Source organism: Rutidosis leptorrhynchoides, chromosome 3 (genome assembly GCF_046630445.1).
Source record: "Rutidosis leptorrhynchoides isolate AG116_Rl617_1_P2 chromosome 3, CSIRO_AGI_Rlap_v1, whole genome shotgun sequence".
Taxonomy (NCBI): domain Eukaryota; kingdom Viridiplantae; phylum Streptophyta; class Magnoliopsida; order Asterales; family Asteraceae; genus Rutidosis; species Rutidosis leptorrhynchoides.
Genome location: NC_092335.1, coordinates 244,028,227 through 244,038,695, shown reverse-complemented (window position 1 = coordinate 244,038,695; position 10,469 = coordinate 244,028,227).

The window sequence follows — 10,469 nt, the reverse complement described above, 5'->3', positions numbered from 1 at the left end:
GGATTATTCAATCACATGTGATTGTGCAGGTAAATCACTTATGATTGTAAAGAAAAATTCGAAAAAAAAATTTCGTAAAAAAAATTCGAAATTTTAAAAAAATAAAAAAATTCGTTAAAAAAAAATTTGAATTTTTTTCAATCACATGTGATTTTCGTGCCACATGTCACGCTCTCATTGGTCTCTTGGATCTCAATTTAATTTATGGATTCAAATGAATATTCCGCATATATATAGTGGTAGGATCAAGGGAAAGTAACTAAGCGGGGGGAAACAAATTTTGTTTTTTTCGTTTTTTGAAAAAACGTTGTTTACGAACATTATAGATTGGATGAAAATATGAACATTTAAAAAAGACACTTCATGATGAATGTTATTATTTATGCGGGAAAACGCTCGAAGAATTAATATATAACAATTGTCGTGTTTTTCGAGCGTATGTTGAGGTTTTAGATATTAGGGTTTGGATATTAGGGTTTAAATATTAGGGTTTATAGGGTTTAGATATTAAGGTTTAGAAATTTAGGGTTTAGGGTTTAGATTTAGGGTTTAGATCTAGGGTTTAGATTTAGGATTTGGATTGAGTTTTTAACACGAACGGTTTAGAGTTTAGGGTTTATGGTTTTGGGTTTAGGGACTAAACCCAAAACACTAAACCCTAAACTCAAAACCGTAACCCTAAACTCTAAATCGGGCTAAATTTTACTTCACAAAACATGAAGAAGAAAAAAACGTTAACATTCTCCACGATCAATATTATCTTGAATGTTATTTTTGTCGATAGTTTTCCCGCCTAAATAATAACATTCATCATGAAGTGACTTTTTTAAATATTCATATTTTCATCCAATCTGTAATGTTCGTGAACAAAGTTTTTTTTTAAAAACGAAGAAAAAAAAATTGCTTCCCCCCGCTTTCCCTCGATTGGTTACTTCCTCATTGATCCTGCCCGTATATATGTATGTATATGCATATATATATATATATATATATATATATATATATATATATATATATATATATATATATATATATATATATATATATATATATATATATATATATATATATATATATATAGGGGTCTAATCAAGAGAGAAACACTTTTTTGGGGGAAAGTAGTAAACTTTTTTAGTTATTTTTTTTGTTTTAAACATTAAGATCACATGAAAATATGAACATTAAATAAGACACTTTGTGATGATGTTATTATTTTAGCAGGAAATAACTCGAAGAAATAAATGATAGCATGATTCATTGTTAATGTTTTAATTAGAGTTTTTTTGTCGTTTTTTTCATTTTGTGTGAAGTTTTCTGATATCGGGAAAAAAGTCACATTTTTATCCCCTAAATTAAGCCCTAGAACAATAAAGATTAAAACTTTATCGGCAAAATTATCGCTTTTTTGGTTGATTTTGTAGATTAAGTGATTACAAAGGCGATGCAAAAAGAATCAAGTAAAACGGAGCTAAAACGAAGATTCTAGAGCGAAAACGGTGAAAGACAAGAAATCAAGTTACGATTCAGTGAATCAAGGCTGACCAGCACCGAATACGGCATGCAAGTATGGGGTACGACCTGCCAAACGGTCCAGCAAACGGCCCCTTAATACGGCCTGCCATGCAAACGGCCTGCTAAACGGCCTGCTATATGGCTTGCCATTTGTTTCCAGGCAAAAATGAGGTATATTTAAAGGGCTCTCTCCATCCATTCCAACACACACTCAACTTGCAATTCATTTTATATTTTCAATCTTTTAGTTAGCTTTAGTAGTAGTTAGCTTAGCTTTTATTTTCCGGAGGATATCCCGGCGAGTCCCTGCGATCTCGGGCAGATTTGTTCGGCCTTTTCAGGTTTTTATCCGAAACGCTTGTCTTTTGTATTAAACATGTATTCTTACTTTTTATGTTTAAAAATGCATTCCGATTTTGCCATGATAGCTTAATTAATCTGTATGTTGCCATGATAGAAGTTTGGGTTAGCGTAATTATGTTAATTTAGTACGATTACTGTTATAACACTGAACTAGGAAGTCTGATAGATTTGTATGCTAGCATATTAAGGATTGACCAACCTAGGTTGTGATCAGGACTTTTCCACCTATATGAAATTAGCTACTTCATAGGATTAAGACCCCTGGTTATACTGTATCTGAAGATTCTATGAACTCGGTATGGCCGGAGTTCCCGAGAGGCATCTGATGCACTTTTAGGACACGGAACTTAGGAACTGAGACATGAATGACCTAGTATGCCTATTGACTGTTCCGAAGAGACCTCTTAGGAGCTGTTAAGATCTAGTTAGTGTCTTTACTGTATGACCCAAGCCTATTGCATGTTCTTGTTTGATTGTTGCCCTAGTTCTTAGTCATACCAACTGTTTATGTATTTATTAGGTTTCTATCTGCTTTACTATCAGTATATTAACTGTGATGTTGTATAATGTTTGAATTGTTGTGATCTCATTAGTATGATGAAATGGTTGTTAGTTTTCACCTAAGGTTTTTCCAACTTAAATCGACGGACTCCTTCCGTTTGTGATCAGTGTTCAATCAACACGGCACGTTGTTATTTAGTTACCTAAACTGATAACGAGCTTTAGGATTAGAGCTTAAATCACTAATAAACCTAGTACTCTACTGAGGATAACCTCCGAGGTATTGTTACACTTCAGTTATACGACCAAGTGACATACTTCTCACTGCTCAAAGAGAACTCCGAGAGTTCAGAGATAAGTAGGTGTGTGTAATTGGCTCATCCAACCAGATCTACATCATTCCAAGCATAGTCTTAACATAAGCATAATTACCTTCCCTAACCCAATACTGATATCTTGGTCAACACTTCCCTGATCTGCATACTCCGGATATCCTTCCACTTTATTTACTTTTCTGCATTTAGGACCTTTAGCTAAAATCAACTACTATCTTTTATCCAGATAATTTAACTAAAAGACAATTATCCACTTGATCTTCAATTCGTTAATCATCATAAAATACGACACTAGGTTAACTTACACCTTCTACACCTTAGAAAGTAAAAGTAAATTTAGGCCCCGCAAAATATAAATAAACGAAGACACTGTGTGCTACCGAATCGGACATCCTGCGACTTAACGACACCGCACAAATAAAGTCGTCTGTTAGTGGCATATCAGTTGCTTATTCTTCTTCTTGGCGCCGCTGCCGGGGTTCGAATATTTTGATCGAGAAAGATTTTAAACAGATGAAGTATTGTTTGGTGGTGTCTAAGAAAGACAATTATACACGGACTTGGTTGTTGGATTTTCCGAACATTCTCCAATTATATTGGAACCAAAAGGATCCTGCCTCTCCGTAGTCGGCCTGGCCACCTCGATACGAGTAATCTGTGAGAAGTCCTATCAGTTAAGATATCCGATCTGGTTAGCGACCGAATTTCAAGAATAATTGTTTTTATTAAATTATCGATCCTTTTAGTAAATTAATAATTTCTAAAAGTTACTTTTAAGTATTTTTAAAACAAAAAATCTAAAAAATGGAACAACAAGATACCCTTGCTTCTATGGATAAGTCATGCTTAGAGGAAAGAGGTGGACCAATCACCTTAGGAACCGAAGGAATTCCTGAAATCAGTTCACACATGATTAAACTTGTCAGTATGATCTGTAAATTTCAAGGATTACCAACTGACGATCCGAACTTTCATATAAACAAATTTATCAGTCTGGTTGACTCTTTTAAGAAGGAATCAAACGAGAAAAACATTTTAAAACTTCATCTTTTTCAATATTCACTTTCTGCACACGCTTCAGCATGGTTTGACGAACTTAACCCGAATTCAATCCATACATGGGAGGATTTAGCCACTGAATTTCTAAACAAATTTTATCCACCCTCCCTGCAAACCTGTTTAAGAAATGACATCACAAACTTTTCTCAAAAAGAAAATGAGTCATTGTGTCCAGCATGGAATAGAGTAAAGATGATGCTTAAAATATGTTCGAATTATTCGTTAAGTCGGACAGACATAATCTGTACGCTTTACAATGGTTTGACCAAAGATGATAAGTCCCTCCTAGACATGGCCTCGCAAGGCAATTTTATGTCCCGAACAGTAGATGAAGCATGTGATCTCTTGGACACAATAGCTGCACAACAGGAAGATTGGAACAATGAAGCTACTGAGAAGGATGACTTCTTCACTCGTACGGTAAAAATGCTGGAAACCCGGTTACAAGATCTCACCCTCACTCTTCAAAGTTTACCAATTCCTAGAAACTCCGATGCTACTAGAACCAATCTAAGGTATCCTTACCCTAGATGGGCACACAAACATCAAAATAGCTCGGATAATAATATAATATTCCCGTTGCATAAACCTACTCTCCACTCTAAGGAAATTTTAGTTGAATTTACGAAAAAGTAATATATGATAAACCTTCAAGTCATAGAATGCCAGAACAAGTTCGACACTTTAGTAAAGACTTTTGAAGAATTAATCACTAATTTTCAGCTTACGCTTAAACGATTAACCACTAAAATTGATATAGAGTGTAGTGAGTTTGATGCCCTAGTAATTACTAGAGGAGGGAAGGAGACAACTGTTAATATACCCATACAATATTTTTCCGATAAAGAACCTGTGCCAATTGACCCAGTCGTCAATCCACCAGAACCTATCTCTCCTAAGGCCCCGAAAATTATTCCGCGCGCCCGCATACCTTTCCCATGTAGGCTTAGGAAGGAAAAACAAGAAGCGCAATTCGCTAAGTATTGGGATATTATTAAGAATTTGCACTTGAATGTACGTCTAGTAGATGCTTTAGTAGAAATGCCAAACTGCGCTAAATTTTTCAAAGAACTGCTTTTAAATAAAGAGAGATTAAGAGAGATAGTTAGCTTGCCCTTAAGTGAAGAATGCTCATTAGTGTTACAACATGGAATTCCCCCTAAGTTAGGAGATACAGGAAGATTTACGGTACCTTGCTACCTGCAAGATGTCCAAATTAGCAATGCGTTAGCAGACTTAGGAGCCAGTGTAAACCTAATGCCCAATTCGTTATTCAAAAAGCTAGGATTAAATGACTTAAGGCCAACCAGAATGGCTATCCAACTCGCGGACATATCAGTTAAAATTCCTCGGGGAATAGCTAAGGATGTCCTAGTTAGAGTGGATAAATTCGCGTTCCCCGTTGATTTCGTCATTATGGATATTGAGGAAGACATGAAGATCCCACTCATTCTTGGCAGACCATTCCTAAATACTGTCAAGGCCGTAATTGACGTTCACGAGAAATCATTAAAGTTAAGGGTTGGAGGAGAAGAAATCACATTCAATTTTGATCGCCTCATGAACCATCCTAAGGAAGAAGATGTGAATCTCTCTGATTCTTTTCAAGAACTCGTCAACGAATACCTGGAAGAGACTATGGCTATATGTAGTCAAGATCAAATTTCTAAGGATCTGTTCTTTACACCTCCTGAAGGAAATCTTGATAACCATTCTGCCATAGACCTTAGTCAACACATATCCCCCCTCTCTGAAAGTAACTTTCTTGGCAATACTATTCAAATAGCACCACTAGGACAAGGCATTCCTTTACCTCTATTAAGGAGAAGACCGAATGAAGAAACAGATTTCATTCCGGTATATCAGGAACCCCAGTCAAGGGAAGGCTGTGAGGAGTTTCCCGAACCTACCTTCGAAACTAAAGAAGACGTTTCTGAAGTGGAAGCATTAAGAAGGACAATTTCCAGAAATGAAGAACAGATAGCATCAGTGACCGCTACTGAAGAATCAGAATTCCAGGAGAAGTACGACTCGTTAGACCAAAAGGAGATAGCTAGGATGAAGCTATCTATCGAGGAGCCTTCGGAATTAGAGTTAAAGAAGTTACCCGACAATCTGGAGTATGCATTCTTAGAAGGAGAATCGCAACTCCCTGTGATCATATCGAAAGACCTCACGCCACAAGAGAAGGCGAAATTGATTCAAGTTTTGAAATCACATAAGAAGGCAATTGCTTGGAAGATCTCCGACATCAAAGGGATCAGCCCCAACTATTGCACCCACAAGATCTTCATGGAAGGCGATTTCAAACCTTCAGTTCAGACCCAAAGAAGGGTCAACCCTATGATTCAAGAATTCGTCAAGAAAGAAGTAATCAAACTTCTGGATGCCGGTCTGATCTATCCCATCTCTGATTCACCATGGGTTAGTCATGTTCAAGTGGTACCCAAAAAGAGAGGGACGACCGTATTTCAAAATGAGAATAATGAGCTTATTCCAACTCGAGAAGTCACCGGTTGGAGGGTTTGCATAGATTATCGTAAACTAAACGATGCAACCCGGAAGGATCATTTTTCATTACCTTTCATCGATCAAATGTTGGAACGTATATCAGGAAATGAATACTACTGTTTCCTTGATGGTTTTTCCGGCTACTTTCAAATTCCCCTTGATCCAAAGGACCAAGAGAAAACAACCTTTACCTGTCCTTATGGAACATTTGCGTATCGACGCATGCCCTTTGGGTTATGCAATGCACCAGCTACATTCCAGCGATGCATGGTAGCAATATTCCACGACATGATTGAGCATTGTATGGAAGTCTTCATGGACGACTTCTTAGTCTTTGGTAGTACCTTTGATTCGTGCCTTTCAAACCTTGACAAGATGCTCACCCGGTGTGAAGAGTCAAATTTAGTTCTGAATTGGGAAAAATGTCACTTCATGGTAAAAGAAGAGATAGTTTTAGGACATAAGATCTCAAAAGCAGGAATAGAAGTTGATAAGGCTAAAATTGAGACCATTAATAAACTTCCAGAACCTACCACAGTAAGAGCAGTAAGGAGTTTCCTAGGACACGCCAGTTTTTACCGACGCTTCATTAAGGATTTTTCAAAGGTCACACGACCTCTCACTCATCTCCTAGGGAAGGAAGTCCCGTTTTCCTTCAATAAAGAATGTTGAAAAGCATTCAACTATCTGAAAGAGCGGCTAACACATGCGCCCATCATGATAGCTCCTGATTGGAGTCTACCCTTTGAGATCATGTGTGATGCGAGTGATTTCGCAGTTGGATCTGTGCTTGGTTAACGGGTAGATAAACACTTTCATCCAATCTATTACGCAAGCAAAACCTTAACCGGAGCTCAAGAGAATTACACTACCACGAAGAAGGAGCTGCTAGCCGTAGTATTCGCCTTCGACAAATTCCGCTCCTATCTCATTCTGTCCAAGACTACAGTCTATACAGATCATTCAGCCTTCAAATATCTATTCACTAAGCAAGACGCGAAACCAAGACTCATATAATGGATCTTACTCCTTCAGGAATTCGATATTGAGATTAAAGATAAGAAAGGAGCAGAGAACGTCACAGCAGATCATCTTAGTCGTTTGGAGAACCCGGTGATGGAAAAACTTGCTGAACAAGATATCAGAGATAAATTTTCGGAAGAACAGCTTAAGAGTTTAGGACAAACTCACATAGGATCACAATTTACTGACACTCCTTGGTATGCCGACATGGCCAACTACCTAGTTGCCGGAGTAGTACAAAAGGGAATGAGTACCTCTCGAAGAAGGAAGTTCTTTAGGGATGCCAAGTACTACTACTGGGAAGATCCTTACTGTGACGACCCGGAAATTTCCGACTAAATTTAAACTTAATCTTTATATGTTTTCGACACGATAAGCAAAACCTGCTATGTTGAATCTTGAAAATTTTGAAACTATATTCATGTAATCATTTGACCTTTGACTATGCCCGACGATTCACGAACATTTGTGTATAAATGAAAATGTAGATATCTATATATATAAATTCTATACATAAGTTGTATTATATATACTGTCATATATAAATATTAAAGATTCATTGAATTGCGTAATTGATAGATACGATATAATAAATGGCAATATATCATATGTAATTACAAGCTAAGGTATAATTGCTATATTATTATCATTACTTACATTATTAATAATTGTATCATTAATAGTATTATATAAAGTGATATATATATATATATATATATATATATATATATATATATATATATATATATATATATATATATATATATATATATATATATATATATATATATATATATATATATATATATATATATATATATATATATATGAAATTTGATATATATAAAATATTATTATTAGTATCATTATTATTATTAATAACATTAGTATAATTAGTATTATTGTTAATAATAATATTATTACTATTACAATTATATTTGTATTACTATTATTTATAAATACTAAAGAGTATTATTATTGTAATTACATTTATTAATAAGATTAATTATAATCTATAAATATAAATATTATTATAAGAATAATTAAAAGTATAACTTAGTTATAATTTAAATGTTATTAGTTATTATTATTATTAAAAATTTCATTGTTTACATTGTTATTAAAAATTATCATTATCCTTGTTATTAATATTATTTATTCATTATCATTTTTTTATATTATAAGAACTATCATATGTTGTTATTACTAATATTAACATTGTTATATTTATGATTTTTATTAATGTGATTACTATTATTTTTTTTGTATTATTATTATATATTATTAATTATTAATTATAAATATTAAATTAAATATATAATATAAATCATATATATGCACATGCGTAATATCTGTATCCCCTTTATCTTATTCTTCTTCTGTTTTTGGTATCTGCTCGTGAACCTTTGTCCATTCGGTTATCACCACAAAACAAAACTAGATCAATAATTGTTGTTTCATAAAAATCGATCACTTGCTCAATATGAAACCACTACTGCTAATTGAAGAATCAAAAGAAATTCCCATAAACAAAATAATTTTTCTGTTTCGCGACCTGTTTTAATCCGAAATCCATTTCCAAATCAAACACCAAAATCTAATTATGCAGAGTTGTTTGGAATCGTCTATAGAAGCTCGCTGTAATTTTCAAGCATTGATTTATCGAATTGAATCTTAATTTGATAGTCAATGCTTATTGAGTAAAAGTCAAACCGAAATTTTTCAATCAAATTAGAAAATTGTAGGTTGTTTAAGTTGTTAATTTTGCGTGTCGAGTATTTAAAATGCGATTTATAACAACTTTCATGTGGGGATTATAGCCTGAAACGATCCATATTTCAAAATCATGATTTATGTTCTTATTTTTTTTAGCGATAGCAGTAAGAGGTTGATTTTTTTCTTTCTTTCTTTCTTTCGCTTTCTAATAATCTCAATCACCCAAGACTAATTATTTTCTGCTTCGTTTGAAAGTTTGAAATTAAAACAAGTAAAAAAATAATTTGGTTTTGATTATTCTCCTGATCGATTGCATCTGTGAAGAAGAAGAATAAGGAAATAGTTAATTACGGTTTCATAAGGATTTGATCTAAATCAGAAAAGAATCGATGGAGGGTTGGTTTGGAGGTTGGTCGGGTAGCGTGAGGTCGTGGGTTCGAGTCCCGTCTGGTGCATTTTTTTGGGTATATATTCTTTTCCCATTTCCATTTCCATTATTATAGTTATTATTATTATTATTATTATTATTATTATTATTATTATTATTATTATTATTATTATTATTATTATTATTATTATTGTTATTATTATTGTTAACACTAATTATTATTATTATTATTATTATTATTATTATTATTATTATTATTATTGTTATATTAGCATTATTATTAAGATTATTGTTATTGTTATTATTAGTAATGTTCTTATTAGTGTTATAACTACTAATATTATTATTATTACCATAAAAGGTATTAACTAACAAATATTGTTATTATTATAATTATAACCACAATTATAATTATAAATAATAAGTTAAATTATTAGTATTACTATAATATAGCAATTACATATTACTATCATTTAAATATGTGTTATTATCATAACTATAATTATTATTATCACCATAAATATTACTATTAAGGTTGTTATTATTATTACCACTAATATTACCATATGTACTATTATTAATTTCATTAAAATTAGTACTTGTATCATGTTATAATAGTATTATTATTATTACTATTTGTATAATATTATTAGTATTATAATTATTATCAATTTTACCAGTATAGGTATTTTTTTGATATTATTATAACTACTCTTATTAGTATACAAATGATATATATATTTAAAATATAATCAATACATGTAACATAACAAAATTTTATATTTTTATATGTATAAAATTAATATATATTAATAATGAACTAAAAGTTACTAATATAAAAATTATACACTAATAATAATATATATTTGTTCAATTACGATTATACATTTTAATATATATACACAAATGATATAGGTTCGTGAATCCAAGGCCAACCTTACATTATTCAGTTGTTCAATGTCGTCATATGTATTTTTACTACAAAATAAAGTACAGTGAGTTTCATTACTCCCTTTTTAAATGCTTTTGCAATATATAATTTTGGGACTGAGAATACATGC